At 46.1% G+C, this 18,742-nt stretch overlaps 1 pseudogene across 1 annotated transcript in view; it reads right to left on the bottom strand.

Annotated features, from left to right (window-relative positions):
• LOC105540270 overlaps positions 1-14,692 on the bottom strand; it is a 64,019-nt pseudogene extending 49,327 nt beyond the window's left edge. Inside the window, exon 1 of the transcript XR_001006176.1 lies at positions 14,533-14,692. The product of XR_001006176.1 is annotated as a transmembrane protein 183A-like (transcript). The remainder of the gene's footprint in view (positions 1-14,532) is intronic.
• Positions 14,693-18,742: the final 4,050 nt, after the last annotated feature.

Here is an 18,742-nt window from a genome sequence, read left to right as displayed (position 1 = left end):
GCCCAGGCTGGAGTGCAGTGGCACGACCTCGGCTCACTGCAAGCTCCGCCTCCCAGGTTCACACCATTTTCCTGCCTCAGCCTCCTGAGTAGCTGGGACTACAGGCGCCCACCACCGCACCCAGCTAATTTTTTGTATTTTTAGTAGAGACGGGGTTTCACCGTGTTAGCCACAATGGTCTCGATCTCCTGACCTCGTGATCCGCCCGTCTTGGCCTCCCAAAGTGCTGGGATTACAGGTGTGAGCCACCGCACCCGGCCCCTTTTTGTTTTTGTTTTTGTTTTTTGAGATGAAGTCTCACTCTGTTGTCCAAGCTGGAGTACAGTGGTGCAATCTTGGCTTACTGCAACCTCCATCTCCCAGGTTCAAACAATTCTCCTGCCTCAGCCTCCGGAGTAGCTGGGACTACAGGCATGCGCCACCATGCCCAGCTAATTTTTGTATTTTTAGTAGAGACGGGGTTTCTCTATGTTGGCCACACTGGTCTTGAACTCCTGACCTTGTGATCCATCCACCTTGGCCTCCCAAAGCCCTGGGATTACAGGCGTGAGCCACCATGCCCGGCCCACACAGTGGTTTTGCAAAGTCTTTTTAGCCCATAGCCTTCAGTCATGTGAAACTGCTGTCTGGAATTTTTATTCTCCTGTGACCATGCTGTATTATTCCTGTCTCAGGACCACCCACAAATCTCCAGCTGCTTTGTGGACCCTCTCATGGACATCCTTTCAGACTCGGTGTCTGTACTCCATCAGCAAATCCATGTGTGCCACAGATCAGACAACTACTTTTCTTCCAACACAGGGGTAAACCTATGGGATTATAGATTTATTTATTTTAAAAGCATTTGACTAGGAAATTGCAAAGCATAATGTATCATAAGAAGGATATTTTGCTGATTTCAAAATTCTCTATTGAATGTATTTCTGTATTTGTTCTCTACTGAACCTGTAAAACTCCCCTACATGTGAATACTACGAGTCCTTTTCAAGGAACTCACTCTGTCTTCTCATCAGTTAAGTGAAAGCTGACTTTTCTATTTCTTGGTTTCTTCCAATGGAACCCTTCTTTTCTTCCTACAGACCCCAAAGACTCATTTGGTTTTCTTCTCCCTTGGCCCCATCACTGTTTCTACTTTCTGTGTCTTTTGTGTCTGTATTGGTCAGGATTATTAGTGGCAGACAAGAACCCTCTCTAACTAGTTTAAACACAAAGAGATTAATTCAAAGGTATTAGGTAATCTAATGCTTTTTTTTTTTCAAGATGGAGTATTGCCCTGTCGCCCAGGCTGGAGTACAATGGCACAGTCTTGACTTGCTGCAACCTCTGCCTCCTGGGTTCAAGCAATTCATCTGCCTCAGTCTCCTGAGTAGCTGGGATTACAGGTGTGTGCCACCACACCCGGCTAATTTTTTTTTTTTTTTTTTTTTTGAGACAGAGTCTCACTCTGTTACCCAGATTGGAGTGCAGTGGTGTGATCTCCATTCACTGCAAGCTCCGCTGCCTCCCAGGTTCACGCCATTCTCCTGCCTCAGCCTCCCTAGAAGAGCTGGGACTACAGGCGCCCACCACCACGCCCGGCTAATTTTTTCGTATTTTTAGTAGAGACGGGGTTTCACCGTGTTGGCCACGCTGGTCTCGATCTCCTGACCTCAAGTAATCTGCCCACCTCTGCTTCCCAAAGTGCTGGCATTACAGATGTGAGCCACCGTGCCCAGCCTGCTAATGCATTTTTGAGAGGACTAAGGGACCAGCTTTGAACTAGGGAACCACCCTGGTAGGATCTTCTAACAAGAACCTCACTATTGCCACTACATGCCTCTTGGCATCTCTGACCAGGATTCTCTTTATAATCCCAGCGCATGGTAGTCACATTGTAGACATCTTACAATTTCCACCAGATGGAGTCTTATTCTAATACACTGGTATACTAATGATTGATATATTAGAATGGAAGGGAGGTATCAAGGTAAGGGACTTTAGAGGCCTGAGAGTGGAGGAAATTGCTGCCTTTAAAATACAAGGAGTTCATGTATTTTACAGATGAAATTGAGGTGCTTCAGGCAAAATTAGGTGTCTTTTTCTAATTAATACAAAGATGCTGTACAGGTTAGCGGTAACCATACCCATGAAACCAGAAATGAAACAATAGAGACTTCACCACACCTGTGTCAGAAAAAATAAAACCTCCCCTAGGGGTGCTTTCAGAAGATGCTGCCTTCGACCCCTCAGCCAGGGTCTCACACTTCTACCTTGAAGTCTCACCCAGTGGGTGTTCTGATGGAGTAGGGTCTCCTGAGGAAGCCTAACTACAAAGGAGTCTAGTACTTATAGGCTTCTGCTGTCCAGCCCCTGCATATGGGAATTCATGGAATGACGTTCTGCAAACCAATCTGCAGTCACAATCTCAGATTTGCAGTGAAGCAAGCACATCATGCCCCTGCTCTCCACTTTTCGCAGCCTCTGAAAAACACCACTCAGCCTCTGATCTTTAAAAGGTTCTGCTGATCCCTGTGGCGTAAATCTGAGAAGCTATGCAGGAGAGAGAAATTCTGGAATCAGCAAAAATGTCCCTTTTTACAATGCATTATGTTTTGCAATTTACTATTGAATGTTGTATTCTATTTACAAAGCTGCTGAAAATCTCAAAAAGTTTTCTCTTGATATATTTCTTTAGTATATTGAAATGCAAATGAGCTCCGCTTCAACTAGGTAATCTGAGCACACACATGAATAATTACCACTCCCACCACCCAATGCCTCATTAAAATGACTGTAAAGGAGGAGAATGCAAAGGAGGTGTCAACAGCTAAGGGTTTCAGAGGCCTGAGAGTGGAGAATGTCCCCACCTTTAAAATACAGGGTGTGCCTGACCCAGGGAAGAAAGTGGGCAGCCCCTCAGAAAGTCTGTGTCAAGCGGCCAAGCTGTCCCCAAATAGCAGCTGCTGGGTCTGCTGACTTGCCCCACTTTCCCAAATAGATGTCATTTACTACTCAGAACACAGCAGACAGCATGACCCCAATGTTCGCATCAGTTCTGCTTGCCCTCAAGCCTCATGGGGGCAATACCAGTGCTGGTCAGGTGAATACTGCCCCTGAGGAACACTGAGTTCATGAAACCCCCAGTTTTCCAAGGGAATCGCTAGCATACCTGCCCCAACTTTGCCCCAGAGGAAGACACTATCTTTTTTTTTTTTTTTTTTTTTGAGACATAGTCTTGCTCTGTTGCCTAGGCTGGAGTGCAGTGGTGAAATCTCGGCTCACTTTGCAAGCTCTGCCTCCTAGGTTCACGCCATTCTCCTGCCTCAGCCTCCAGTAGCTGGTACTGTAGTCACCCGCCACCACGCCCGGCTAATTTTTGTATTTTTAGTAGAGATGGGGTTTCACCATATTGGCCAGGCTGGTCTCGAACTCCTGACCTCCGGTGATCCACCTGCCTCTGCCTCCCAAAGTGTTGGGATTATAGGTGTAAGCCACCGTGACTGGCTGACACTGTCTTTATCACAGTGATATGGCTCTGAATAGTGGAGGAACACCAGAATTCTTGGTCCTCATGTCGGTTTAGATAAAAGTACATGGACACAGGTGGAGTGGTTTTAAGGAGTGGAGAGTTTAATAGGCAAGAAGGAAAGGAGACGACAGAAGGAAGAAGCTCCCTGTACAGAGACAAAGGGAGAGGGGCTCCAAAGCCAAAAGAGGAGGTCTCCACCTGCCAGGGATACCAGCCAGGTATATAAGCAAAGGCTAGAGGAGGCGGTGTTTGATTTGCATAGGGCTCAGGGGATTGGTTTGACTAGGCATGTCATTCACGTAGCGCGAGAAAAAGCTGGCCTTCCCACCCCAGCCTTTTAATATGCAAATATAGGACACCAAGATGTTCTACACACGCGGGGATATGTTGGGGCAGCCATGTTGCCAGGAACCTGTGGAGAAAGGGCAAGAAGGCCGAAGGAATCTCCATGTTTGGGTGGACCCAGTTTCTAATGGCTTGCATTGCATATCAAAGGTAGCTGGCCTGGCTCTAACAGCCAGGGCTTTACAAGAAACTTTTCCGGAGACGCTTTAAAAAGTGAAAACTTCCCAAGGACCCCTTTTCCTACAACAACAGAGGTCAGGAAACAAAACTGTCCTCTGACCCACAGGGAGACACGTCTCTGGCTTCCAAAGATGTCTGCTAAACAAACAATCTTTAAAGCCATTATCTGGCCGAAAGTTGCCATAAAACGTGTCAAACACCAAGAGAAAGGCCTCCCAACATTCTGTAGGTAGGAGAGGCAGATGGTGAAGTGAAGTGGAAAAAAAAGAGTTCAATGAAACATCTGTGGGCCAGGCACAGTGGCTCACGCCTGTAATCCCAACACTTTGGGAGGCCAAGGCAAGTAGATCACTTGAGGTCAGGAGTTGGAGACCAGCCTGACCAATGAGGTGAAATCTCGTCTCCGCTAAGAAAATACAAAAATTAGCTGGGCACTGTGGCAGGTGCCTGTAATCCCAGCTACTCAGGAGGCTGAGGCAGGAGAATTGCTTGAACCCTGGAGGTTGCAATGAGCCGAGATCGTGCCACTGCCCTCCAACTGAGTGACAGAGCGAGACTCTGTCTCAAAAAAAAAAAAAAAAGAGAGAGAAAGGAAAAGAAAGGTCTGTGTAAGAGGGAAAATGTCTAGATAGCCACTGCTTCGGTCCTAGGTGGGTGGATAGGGAAGTCATAAGCTGGTACCTTTCCACCCTCTCAAACTCCAAGACCAATGTAGGGGGATTCCACCCCATGAATTTCAGGTTACGGCTTCCTTTTCTGGGGCTTATTGAAGTCACAGGGTGTTATGAAGTGTGGGTTAACCTTACAGGAAAAGTAATATAGGGGCTGAGCAAAGGTTTGGAGATGGATAGGAGTCACTAGATTGCACTGACATTGAAGGAGATGCTGGCTATTATTAAAGAGATGGTTCTCAAGGGATGTCAGTGGGAAGCAGAGCCAGCCGAGCCCCTGGGGACAGGTAAGGACCCGTAGGGACCACTGATCTGCAGATAACAACTCAGCTCCCACCCAGTTCCTGGGTTCTTGAACAAAACCCTTTAAAGAAAATCCCTTATTCCTGTCCAGGTGGTCCCTTCAGGTCAGGCCCTCTCTCAGAGAAACACCCAAACCTTGATCCCTACTCCCATCCTTCCCTGGAGATGTTCACCTTTTAGAATCCAGCTCTACAGACAAAGCATGGAGGAGTCAACTATGGATACAGAATAGAATGTAAAGCTTATCAGCCTGACGAGGTGAAAGTGAAACGACAGATGTCAGAAATTGGGAAGTAAAAGATGGACAGAAGTGTTTAATGGAAAGGTAAGCTTTCTTTCTGTTTCAATAGAAGGAGAAGAAGATACTCCTTGAAATCACTAGAACAGGAGAGATTCCAGTCCATTACTTACTATTAGCAACCGGTAGAGGAACTAAAAATAATGATACAGCTCTACTGGGGCAGGAGTGTGAACAAGTTAAATCCTTATCTTTCACAACAGGAAGTCAAAAGATAATGTCTAAAGATGATGAACCAGGAAACAGCAAGCAGTGTGTGTATTTAGACACACAGGTAATTACTAAAAACTGAAACCAAACCTCTGGGTGGCAGACTGGGCACAGGGATAGGTGGATGCCTCTGTAGAATTTAATTTTGTGTGTGTGTGTGTCTCTCCACCTTTTCTATTGGGTTCCATGAATAAAAGGTTCTTTTTGTTGTTGTTGTTTGTTTTGTTATTGTTGTTTGTTTGTTTGAGATGGAGTATCACTCTGTTGCCCTGGCTGGTGTGCACTGGTGCAATCTCGGCTCACTGCAACATCTGTCTCCCGGGTTCAAGAGATTCTCATGCCTCAGCCACCCCAGTAGCTAGGATCACAGGTGCATGACACCACGCCCAGCTAATTTTTGTATTTTTAGTAGGGATGAGGTTTTGCCATGTTGGCCAGGCTGGTTTGAACCCCTGACCTCAAGTGATCCACCCGCTTTGGCTCCCCAAAGTGCTGGGATTACAGGTGTGAGCCACCACACCCAGCCTGTTTGTTTTTGAGACAGGGGTCTCATCATGTCACCCAGGTGGGAATACAGAGGTGCAATCACAGCTCACTGCAGCCTCAAACTCCTGGGCTCATGCACTCTTCCCATGTCAGCCTCCCAATTAGCTGGGACTGCAGGCACACGCTCCGCCATACCCAGCTAGCTTTTTTTTTTTTTTCTGTAGAGATTGGGGGCAGGTGGCAGTCTCGCTTTGTTGCCCAGGGTGGTCTCCAACTCCTAGCCTCAAGGAATCCTCCCGTCTCCCAGAGTGCTGGATTACAGGCATGGGACCACCATGCCCGGCCAATAAAAAGCTTCTCAAGCTTCTTTTCTTCTCTTTATTCCTGGAAAAACCCATCAATCTAGTCCCTTCTTCCCCCAAAAGCACTAATTTTAAGGGTGTTCACCAAAATTAGGGACGTTCAGCGTACCAAATTGTGTAGGGAAAAACTCTCCTGAAACCATGTTTTTCCTCTACTCTCACACAACAATCATCAACACAGAAGATTTCTGTGACCAAATGTGTGGGGGTTTTTCCCCACACACCAAGGAACGGACACCAGGGAGGGTCCTCTAATTCAGTTCCAACCGTATCTGCCCAGAGATGGTGTCAGATCCCACAAGTTGAGGACTCAGTCCCTAAGACTGCCCCCCCTGAACCCCTCCACACACACCAGTTGCAAGGTCAGCCCTCCAGAACCTCTTACTGAGGGTTCAATAAATTTGCTGGAGTGACTTACAGAACTCAGAGAAACACATTTACTGGTTTATTATAAAGGATATAGTAAAGGATACAGGAGAAGAGATGCATAGGGCGAGGTGTGGGGGAAGCGGCACAGAGTTTCCATGCCCTCCCTGGGCGCCACCCTCCAGGAACCTCCAGGAGCTCAGATACCCAGAAACTCACCGATCCATGTCCTCTTGGGTTTTTATGGAAGCTTCATGACATCAACATTCCTTCCCCCATGGTATAGGGTGGGAGCCCTCTCATGGGAGAGTCTTAAGATCCACCTCCTGATCAGGCCGGGTGCGGTGGCTCACGTCTGTAATCCCAGTACTTTTTGAGGCAGAGGTGGGCAGATCACTCGAGGTCAGGAGTTCGAGACCAACGTGGCCAACATGATGAAACCCCCATCTCTACTAAACATACAAAAATTAGCCGGGGCATGATGGTGCATGCCTGTAATCCCAGCTACTTGGGAGGCTGAGGCAGGAGAATCACTTGAACCCAAGAAGCAGAGGTTGTAGTGAGCTGAGATTGCACCACTGCACTCCAGAAAGGGTGACAGAGTGAGACCTTGTCTCAAAAATAATAACAATAATGATGAGGGAGGAAGGGGTTAAATATCTGAAACAGTCTGACAGTGCCTGATACATGGGGGAAATTCATTAAATATTGATCCAGCACATGAACAAGAGGAACAATGTTCTATTCAAGCTGGAAGTCCTTGATACCCTTGTTTCTCTTATTCAATTCACCACCTACTCCTATTGATTGTACACTTTTCCTCTCTCTTGAATCAGCCCTTTTCTATCTCCAAGGCTTCTTCCCCGTTCCAGTTGCCATTATGTCTCACTTGGACCATGCACTAGCCCATGGCCAGAATTTCTGTGGGCCTGACCTAAACAGCTTCCTCAACCCCTAGACTAAGGCGGAACAAAACTCAGGAGACAAAAAAAGGAGAGCCGGGGACCTACAGAACAGCATACGACTTCATTTTTTTTTTTTTTTTTTCCTTTTTGAGATGGAGCCTCGCTCTGTCGCCCAGGCTGGAGTGCAGTGGCTGGATCTCAGCTCACTGCAAGCTCCGCCTCCCGGGTTTACGCCATTCTCCTGCCTCAGCCTCCCGAGTAGCTGGGACTACAGGTGCCCGCCACCTCGCCCAGCTAGTTTTTTGTATTTTTTTTAGTAGAGACGGTGTTTCACCGTGTTAGCCAGGATGGTCTTGATCTCCTGACCTCGTGATCCGTCCGTCTCGGCCTCCCAAAGTGCTGGGATTACAGGTTTGAGCCACCGCGCCCGGCCGAGTTCATTACAACTAACAAATTTAAAACAACAAAACAACAACAACAAAAAACCCTGTCTTCCACACTAACCATATTGCATGACTTCATCTAGCATGAAGTTAATCCAGGAAAGGGGCTGTTTCATGTCAAAAACAGGAAGACGGGCTCTGAGGCACTTTCCAGAGAGCTCTAATCTTCCTGGATTTTCAGTGTCAGAAATCAGAGGCAGGAAAAAATCTGTGAAAGAAAGCTGAGGGGAGAAGCATAAGATCCAAGATGGAAACTTTGAGCTCAGACTAACAGATCTTCCAAAGAACCCTACAATTTACAAGATATTATCAATTCTCCCGAGTAGGAGCCCAGTAGGTTTCATGGGTGTGTGACCTGCACATTTGCACGTTCCTGTACAGAGAAGGGCACTGCACTTAGTTAACACTTTACAGTCAATATCTTGAAATTCTTAATAATTTTTGAATAAGGTCCCAAACCTTTTTATTTTGCACTAAGCCCTGAAAATTATGTAGCTAGTCCCGGCAAAGAACTTACTGTGTGGAACCTGGAAAACAGAAGTTCTAGGTAGTTATTTAGTGTTTTCATTTTATGTAAAGTTAATTTCTTTTTTTGAAGGAGAGGCTTTCTTCCCCTTCTCAAATCACAATGATTTTCTTTCTTTTTTCTTTTTTTTTTATCTTTGAGACGGAGTCTCGCTCTGTAGCCCAGGCTGGAGTGCAGTGGGGTGATCTTGACACACTACATCCTCAGCCTCCCAGGCCCCAGTTCAAGCAATTCTCTGGCCTCAGCCTCCCGAATAGCTGGGATTACAGGACTGCACCACCATGCCCAGCTAATTTTTGTATTTTTAGTGGAGACGAGGTTTCACCATGTTGGCCAGGCTAGTCTGGAACTCCTGACCTCATGATCCTCCCACCTTGGCCTCCCAAAGTGCTGGGATTACAGGTGTGAGCCACCGAGCCTGGCCTAATCACATTAATTTCACACTGGAGAATAAATTAGAGGAAAGCCGTCATGGATGAGTGCCCTGCCCAGATCCCCCGGACACTTGTGGCTACACTCTGAAGGCGATTCACCTCCGACACCCACAAATTCTCTCAGACTCTTATCTGGCCACAGGAAGCTGCTTGGCCTGCAGCTGGAGCAATCCTGAAGTGCTGGAGAGTGAATGCCTGTAGAAGCAACCTTTGGCCAGCAGAGAGTTGGTGGTTATGGATCTCAAAGTCCTCGACCCTCAGGAAGGATGATGTTCGGGATCATTCTGAGGCATGCCCTGCCCAATTCCCAGTGCTCTCCCCAGGAGTGAGCGCCAGCTGCCCGTGGGAGAAAGGTGCTTGCTCACCCAAGTGCACACTTCACTGGCTTCCCTTACCTCCCCATCTTATTCTCCATTCCCTATGGAGAATAAGTTTCCCGCAATTATCTCCTGAATCAACGATTCATACTTGCACTCAAATCCTCACATCAGGACACTTCAGCGGGAACCTGAATAAAGACAAGTCATTTCATCAAAGTCCAGGGCAGGGTCAAAGAGTGACGTGAATGACAAGCTGTATACACCTCAGGACTACTTTCTCTTCAGCTGGCATCTGAGCCGGCAAACAGAGTGCCAAAGATACACACGAGGATTCAAGTAGGTGAGGGGATATATCCTTAGCTCCTCTCTGAGGTGTAGCCATAGAGGTGGGAACGTGCAGGGCAGTTGGGAGCTACGGATTCACTGCCTCTCATACCACTCAGTGAGGGAGAGGCCTCATCAATGCTCAGGGATCTATCTCCTACCACGTATGGAAATTTTTTTTTTTTTTCTTTTGAGACAGTCTCACTCTGTCACCCTGGCTGGAATGTAGTGGCATGATCTCAGCTCACTGCAACATCCACCTTCTGGGTTCAAGAGATTCTCATGCCTCAGCCTCCTGAGTAGCTGCGATTACAGGTGTGCACCACCATGCCTGGCTAATTTTTTTTTTTTTTTTTGAGATGGGAGTCTCACTCTGTCACCCAGGCTGGAGTGCAGTGGCACGAGCCCAGCTCACTGTAATCTCTACCTCCTGGGTTCAAGCGATTCTCCTGCCTCAGCCTGCTGAGTAGCTGGGACTACAGGCATGTGCCACCATGCCCAGCTAATTTTTTTGTATTTTTAGTAGAGACAGGGTTTCACCATATTGGCCAGGCTGGTCTTGAACTCCTTACTTTGTGATCCGCCCGCCTCGGCCTCCCAAAGTGCTGGGATTACAGGCGTGAGCCACTGCGCCCAGCCAATTTTTGTATTTTCAGTAGAGACAGGGTTTCACCATGTTGGCCAGGATGATCTCGAACTCCTGGCCTCAGGCAATCCACGCACCTCGGCCCCCCAAAGTGCTAAGATTACAGGCATGAGCCACTGCGCCCAGCCAGGTATGGAAATTCTTGCTGTGCTATCATTACATTACATTCTGCAAGTGACAGAAAATCAAGCACGTGGCTTAAACAGGTAGGAAGTAAATTTGCCTTTCACATAGCAGATTGGTGATCGAGGCTTGCTGTAGCACTCTGAGTTTTGCTTTACTATGTATGACCTCCATTCCCAAAGTCTCCTCATTCTCCAAAATAACTCTCCATAGTCCAGTCATCTCATCCATGCTCCAGACAGCAGGAAGAAGAAAATAAGGAAGAAAAGCCCAGCCTTGGCCTTTAAGGTCCCATAATAGATGTTATATATATATATTCTCCGCTGCCTATATGCCAGTGACCAGACTCTAGACTGGTGACTCTACCAAGCGGCAAAGAAGTATGGGAATTGTATTCATTATTCTGGATGTGTGCCCAGCTAAAAATTGAGTGTTCTAAGCCAGGCACAGTGGTGCATACCTATAGTCCAAGCTACTTGGAAGGCTGAGGTAGGAGGATCCCTTGAGCCCAGAAGTTCGAGTCCAGCCTGGGCAACATAGCAAAATCCTGTCTCTAAAAAAGTAATAATAATATCTAGAGAAGAAGAGAACAGACACTGGGGGCAACTAGCAGACTCCACCACCCCATCCTCAAATAATTTCTTATGACTTAGGATGGCCCAGGAAGAACAGTATAATTCCTGCTTGTCCCAGAAAGGTGCTGATATGCCCACAAAAGTGACTGACTCTCATGGAGCCCTGTAAACTGAAATGTGGTAGGCAGACAACTGCAAACAGATGGATGTCTCAAGACATGCCAACCTGAATAGATAATGAACCAGGTCCAGGAATCATCTACTGCCATGGCATATGTGAGTCCTCCTACCACCTCCGTAGGTGGAACCCAGGGAAAGAAAGGGATACCAAATTGACTCAGAACGTGCTTGCACTCCTTTAGTGAAATGAGGATTATGGTGGCCATTAGGGCTGTTCACAAATGTTCTGACTCTTCTCCTTCTGGGTAGATGGTAGGATTTGCATTTCTCTGCCTCCCTGAGGTTAGATGTGGCCATGTGATATACTTTAGTCAATGACCCATGAGCAGAAGTGAGATGTGTCCTGTCCAGGTTGAAGATTAAGAGCCTGTGAAAGTTAATTTTATGTGGCAACTTGGCAAGGCCATGGTACCTAGTTTTTGGTCAAACATCAGTCTGGATGTTGCTGTGAAGATATTTTGTCCTTGTTCTATTTCTTTTGCTTTATTTCCTATTTATTACCTTTGCCTCCCCAAATCAATGCTGTCAAGGCATTTGGATGCCTTCCTTAACATTTAAATCTGTAGATGTGGACTTTGAGTAAAGTAGATTACTCCCCATAATGTGGGTGAGTCTCATCCAGTCAGTTAAACAGATTAAGAGAAAAAGACTGAGGCATCCTGGGGAAGAAATTCAGCCCCCAGACTGTCTTTGAACTATGGCCACGTCAACTCTTCCCTCGATCTCCAGCCCGTCATCTTGCCCTGAAGATTTTAGACTTGCCAGCCCTGACATTGGCGTGAGCCAATGAAGTCTCTCCCTCTGTCTCACTGTCTCTCTCCCTTTGTGTCTCTCTTTCTCTCTCTTCATGTCTCTCTGTCTCTGCCACTCTCTCTCTCATCATGTTCATTTTTTTTTTTGGAGACAGGATCTTACTATATTGCCCAGGTTGGAGATATGTATATGTATATGTAGATAGATAGATAGATAGGTAGATAGATAGATAGATAGATAGATAGATAGATAGATAGATAGATAGATAGATACAGAGACAGAGAGAGACATGAAGAGAAATATAGATAGAGACACAAAGTGAGCATGCGTACAATTCCAGTAAACACACTGCGCATTCCGACAGCCCACCCCAAAGGAAGAATCGGGGGAGAAGTAACGCAAGACCACAGAAGTATGCCAACATATAAAACCCCAAGTCAAAAGGTCAAACCACACATTTGATCCCTCAAGTCCCCTGCTTGACTCTCTTTGAAATGTACTTTCCTTCCTTTCATTCCTGCTCTAAAGCTTAACAAACTCACTCCTGCTCTAACACTTGCCTCGGTCTCTCCTTCTGCCTTATGCCCCTTGGTCAAATTCTTTCTTCTGGGGAGGCAAGAACTGAGGTTGCTGCACACCCCCACCATCCGCCACCGTTAATAGGCTGAAGTGTTCCTCCCGCCTTGGCCTCCCAAAGTGCTGGGATTACAGCCATGAGCCACGGCACCCAGCCTAGAATTAATATTCTATTCCCATTCTTCTACCCCTTAAGCTTCCCCAGGCTCTAAAATTACCTCTTTTTCTCAATTCAACAACAATGCTTCATTTGCTTCTTAGGGTAAGAGATCACAACTATCTAATGAGAGGTAATAAGCAAATCTTCTCCAAGGTCTGAACAAGAGCTCCATTCTCCCAAGGGGACTTGCACTTAAAAAGATTTAAAAACAAAACAAAAATCCCACACAAATCAAGCTGTATTTGGTGAAACTCTAAGAAGTGCAATTAAGGAGTTTTCCTACACTATGGAAAGTAATTTTTCAGAGGTGCTCTGCAGATAGAATCAACACTGTTGGACATTGTACTTGGGGTTGCCGGGTGTTTCTAAGTGGCAGAGAACAGGGAATCCTCACATTCTCTTCTGGAGTTCCCATTTCTCCATCCAGATGGCTCCCAGTGGTGCTGAGTCCAGCTTCTGTAGCTCCCAGTGAGGCTGAGTCCAGCTTCTGTAGCTTCACAGCCTCTCCTGTTCATCCTCAGGCCCAGCTACTGGCTGCTTTGTTTTCCACAGGGCAGCTTCCTGGGATATGTGACCTTTGTCTCAGGGTAAGGTCCTGAATCCTGGTGCAGAAATATTATCCCTGGGTGTCACATCTCCCCTCTTGCCTCACCCCAGGAGGCTTACCTCTAATCTCAAATGTAATGTATAGCCATAAGAAGTCAACTAGGGGACCAGGTGTGGTGGCTCATGTCTGTAATCCTAGCAGTTTGGGAGGCCAAGGCAGGTGGCTCACTTGAGGCCAGGAGTTTGAGACCAGCCTGGGCAACAAAGTGAAACCCTGTCTCTACTAAAAATACAAAAATTAGCCAGGCATGGTGGTGCCCACCTGTAATCCCAGCTACTGGTAGGCTGAGGTGGGAGGATCACTTGAGCTCAGGAGGTAGAAGTTAGCTGAGCTGGGATCATGCCACTGTACTCCAGCCTGGGCAACAGAGTGAGACCCTGCCTCAAAAAAGAATAAAGAAATCAACTAGAGAACTTATTAAAAATGCAGATTCAGGAGTCCGGATTCTGATTCCTTAGGTTGGGTTGCAGGCCAGAAAGCTGCATTTTTACAAGCAGCTCAGATGCAGGCAGGAGGCAGACTTTACTTGGAGAAATAGTGCAAAGGGAGATGGGGTGAGCTATTAACATCACCCACTCTCTTAAATCTCTGTGCTTTTCTAGTAAGCTCTGACTCTGTTATTGATGCAGCTGGGCCATCTGCTCATAACCTCAAAATGAAACAAATGAAACCAACAAACAAAAGATGGAATGTTGCTTCTAGGAATTTCTGTACCATTTTTCTCTTTTCTTTCTGTTTACAAAGGGATGGGCCTTTTTGTGATGCAGTCTTTAGTGACAAAACTGAGGACAAATGATACCCTCCTCTCCCACTCAGTTTTTGCCATATTTGCAGAAGGCTGATGACATGGCCTAAAAGTAAACACATAAGAAATTCTTTGAGCAGCCGGCTCAAAGAATTCTCAAATGAAAGCTAGGACAATCAAGAGTTAAATGCACTTATTAACGCAGTGACTGTTATAAACTTGGGTTAGAACCAGCAGCCGTAGGGCAGAATCAATAGTCAAAATGACATAATCCATTTGGCCAATTGAAGGTTTCATTTCTATGGCCTCTGGGAAGAGGCACCGAGCCCCCCACACCTGGAAGTAATTATTCCAGCCTGGCCTCCCGCCCAGGACCAAGTCAGGTCTCTGACGGAAATCCAGGCGCCCTCTCGTGGTGGAGGTAAAGGACGATAGAAAGTTGAGAGTTTTTACATTCTTGTGTTTCACCCCTCTTCCATCTGATACCCAGAGCTTTTTTAAGGATCTGCAGGTGCAGAGTCCTCCTCGAAGCTGCAGCAGGACTGCGCGACAGGTAATAGTGTCCTCGCTCTGGTGGCATCCCCAGATTTAGTCTATGCACGTCAAACATTAGTTGGGTGCTTTGATACTTCACAAATAAAGACATGGAGCAGCTGTGTTTAAAAGCACAGTTCTTTCTGGCCCAGTTCTATACATTAAACCCAGCCAACCCACCGGTGCATGTCACAGAAAGCAGTCAATAAAAATCAAGCCCCGGTCGGGCCCGGTGGCTCACGTCTGTAAACCTAGCACTTTGGGAGGCCGAGGCAGGCGGATTGCCTGAGCTCAGGAGTTCAAGACCAGCCTGGGCAAAATGGTGAAACCCCGTCTCTACTGAAATACAAAAAAAAAAAGGCCGGGCGCGGTGGCTCACGCCTGTAATCCCAGCACTTTAGGAGGCCGGGGGGCGGGGCGGATCACAAGGTCAGGAGATTGAGACCATCTGGGCTAACACAGTGAAACCCCGTCTCTACTAAAAATACAAAAAATTAGCCGCGCGTGGTGGCGGGCGCCTGTAGTCCCAGCTACTCGGGAGGCTGAGGCACGAGAATGGCGTGAACCCGGGAGGCAGAGCTTTCAGTGAGCCGAGATCCCGCCACTACACTCCAGCCTGGGCGACAGAGCAAGACTCCGTCTCAAAATAAAAAACAAAAAATAAAAAATAAATCAAGCCCCATGTTCAGCCTGGGTCCTCTGGCTCCATCAGCACCCACACTTCAATCCCAATCCTGCCTGCCCAGCTTCTCCAACCCTATGCGGAGTCTGCTTTTCCAGCTCAACACTCAGCCCTCATTATGGATCTCAAAATCTGCTCCCAGGGGCGGAGCTTGCATTCACCCTGCGGCCCTGGGTTCCACCTGGCTGGCATATCCACCCTTCCTCTCTCACAATCCCAATCAGGGAAAATCTCACAATTCATAACCTGAAAATAATAGAAAAAGACCTCCGCATCTTCAAAAAGGGCCGTCCATTAGTCAGACACTCTACTCACACACGATTTTTTCATTTTTAACAGTAAATTACACAGACATATTCTACTGTTTTAAAAATTCAAATCCAACCTACAGAAGCCATTGTTATTCTTGAACTTTTTATATGTTTTCACATACATAAATGCACTAGAGAGGTATTGAGTTTTATTGTTTGTGGAGTTTTTTTTTTTTTTTTAGCATAAATAGGATCATATTATATCTGTCTTCTTTTTCTTTCACAGGTTGATTTTTTTTCTTTACATATATATGTATTTTCTTTTTTTTTTTTTGAGACAGGATCATGCTCTGTCATTCAGGCTAAAGTGCTGAGGCATGATCATGGCTCACTGAAGACTGGTCCTTCTGGGCTCAAGCAATCCTCCTGCCTCAGCCTCCTAAACTGCTGCAATTATAGGCAGGAGCCACCATGCCCAGCTTACAGCTTGATTTTTTAAATTAACAATAAGATATGTTTTATCAGTAAACCTTTCCCTGTACATTTCTCTGAAGCCATTGAGTTTTTTTTGTTTTTTTGTTTTTTTTTTTTTGAGATGGAGTCTTACTCTGTTGCCAAGGCTAGAGTGCAGGGGCAGGATCTCAGCTCATTGAAACCTCTGCCTCCCGGGTTCAAGCAATTCTCCTGCCTTAGCCTCTCGAGTAGGTGGGATCACAGGCACATGCCACCATGCCTGGCTGATTTTTTTTGTATTTTTAGTAGAGATGAGGTTTCACCATGTTGGTCAGGCTGGTCTTGAACTCCTAACCTCAAGTGATCCACCCACCTTGGCCTACCAAAATGCTGGGATTATAGGAATGAGCCACCACGCCTGGCCTACTTATTTCTTTTTAACTGTTGCATACTACTCTATAGTGCCTAGAAAGCCAAAATAATACTTTTTTCTTCCTTTCCTAAGTCTGGAATCAATGAAGGAATAAGAAAATGGAGGCAGACAGATATAAATCAAAAGCTGACAGAAATCAAAATGTCAGTGTTGTTAACAAGCTGATGGGAAAACATAGTTTAAGGGTACATCTAGAAGGACTCGCCAATATTTTACCCCTGAACAAATACAGACTTACCTGCTGGGCCACACGCATCCCTGGACATCCAACATGTATGTGAAGCAGGCTTCAGAGCTTGCCACAGAGCAGGGCAAAGGCCAGAATGACCTCCAAGCAAACACCGTGGAAGATGGCAGGGAAAGAACCAAGCAAAGGTGCCCAGGCCCTTGTACTTAAGTTACCAATCAAGCAAACTAGTCCTCCTCTCAAAGAGATGAGTGAGTGGATAAGGGGTTGGAGAGAGAACAGGAGTGTTACTCTAGAATCTAACTGAGGCCAGGGAAATGGAGATTCCCCTAAACATTTTTCAGATTTTTAGTCTTGCAACCCTTTCAGCTCAAAATCTGCCGGAGCACAGCTAACTCCCGCTTCCTCCTGGGAGAAGAGATCAGGCAGGTATCAGAACGTTCCTGGCTTCTACATTCATGAATCCATTCCCTCAATACCAGCCACTGCTCTTTTGTAGAGCTGTCTCACAGACGGTTTATATTTTGGCCTCAGCAGACTCTAATATGGGTTAGAGCAGCCCATTAACTTCTAGACCATGATATTACCTAAGCCAAAAATGTGCTACAAATTCTGTTTCCCATCAAAAACACGCCTAGTCATATTGTCCACTGTAACTCACTAAAGGTTATACAATTAAATAAAATGACCGCAAAAAGCTATTCCTTTCAAAAATGCAATATCTAACACAATGTATGTAGTCCATATATGAAAAACTCACACCTGGCATCATATTTAATAGTGAAGGACTGAAAACTTTTCGTCTAAGATCAGGAACAAGACAAGGATGCATGTTTTCACCACTTCTGTTCAGTAGAGTACTGGAAGTTCTACCGGACCAATTAGGCAGGAAAAAGAAATAAAAGGCATCCAAACTGGAAAGGATCAAGGCATCTGTTCACAGATGATATCATCTTAGAAAATGATAAACACTCCACAAAAAAACAGAACTAATAAACAAAATCAGCAACATTGCAGGATACAAAATCGACATACAAAAATCAGTTGCAATCCCATACATTAACAATAAACAATCCAAAAAAATAAATTAAAATAATTTCACTCACAATGGCATCACAAAGAATAAAATACTTAGGAAAAAACTTAACCAAAGAGATGAAGCACTTGTATATTGAAAACTACAGCTGGGTATGGTGGCTCACGCCTGTAAGCCACCACTGAGCAGAGTTGGTGCCACTGCACTTCAGCCAGACCTTGTCTCAAAAAAACAAAACAAGGCTGGGCGCAGTGGCTCACGCCTGTAATCCCAATACTTTGGAAGGCCGAAGCGGGTGGATCACCTGAGGTCAGGAGTTCCAGACCAACCTGACCAACATAGAGAAACCCCATCTCTACTAAAAAATACAAAATTAGCCAGGTGTGGTGGCACATGCCTGAAATCCCAGCTACTCAGGAGGCTGAGGCAGCGGAATCGCTTGAACGTGGGAGGAGGAGGTCGCGGTGAGCTGAGATCGCAGCATTGCACTCCAGGCTGGGCAACGAGAGCGAAAATCCATTTAAAAAAAAAAAAAAAACTACAAAACATTGCTGAAAGATTTAGATTTAGACATAAGTTAAGTAGGAAGACATTTCATGGATTGGAAGACTTAATATTGTTAAAATGTCAATATACCCAAAATGATCTACAGACTCAATGCAATTCTTATCAAAAACCCAATACTGGCTAGGCGCCGTGGCTCAAACCTGTAATCTCAGCACTTTGGGAGGCCGAGACGGGCGGATTACGAGGTCAGGAGATCGAGACCATTCTGGCTAACACGGTGAAACCCTGTCTCTACTAAAAAATACGAAAAACTAGCCGGGCAAGGTGGCGGGTGCCTGTAGTCCCAGCTACTTGGGAGGCTGAGGCAGGAGAATGGCGTGAACCCTGGAGGCGGAGCTTGCAATGAGCAGAGATCGCGCCACTGCACTCCAGTCGAGGTGACACAGGGAGACTCCGTCTCAAAAAAAAAAACCCAATACTGTTGGTTTGTTGGTTTGTTTGTTTGTTTGTTTGTTTTTCAGGAAGAGAAAAATCCATCCTAAATCCCTGTGGACTCTCAGAAAAACTCTGAATGGCCAAAACAATCTCAAAATAGAAGAATGAAGTTGGAGGT

Source organism: Mandrillus leucophaeus, unplaced genomic scaffold, assembly GCF_000951045.1.
Source record: "Mandrillus leucophaeus isolate KB7577 unplaced genomic scaffold, Mleu.le_1.0 Scaffold218, whole genome shotgun sequence".
NCBI classification, from domain to species: Eukaryota; Metazoa; Chordata; class Mammalia; order Primates; family Cercopithecidae; genus Mandrillus; species Mandrillus leucophaeus.
The sequence above is the reverse complement of the archived record's forward strand: the minus strand, read 5'-3'. Positions and strand labels throughout refer to the sequence as shown.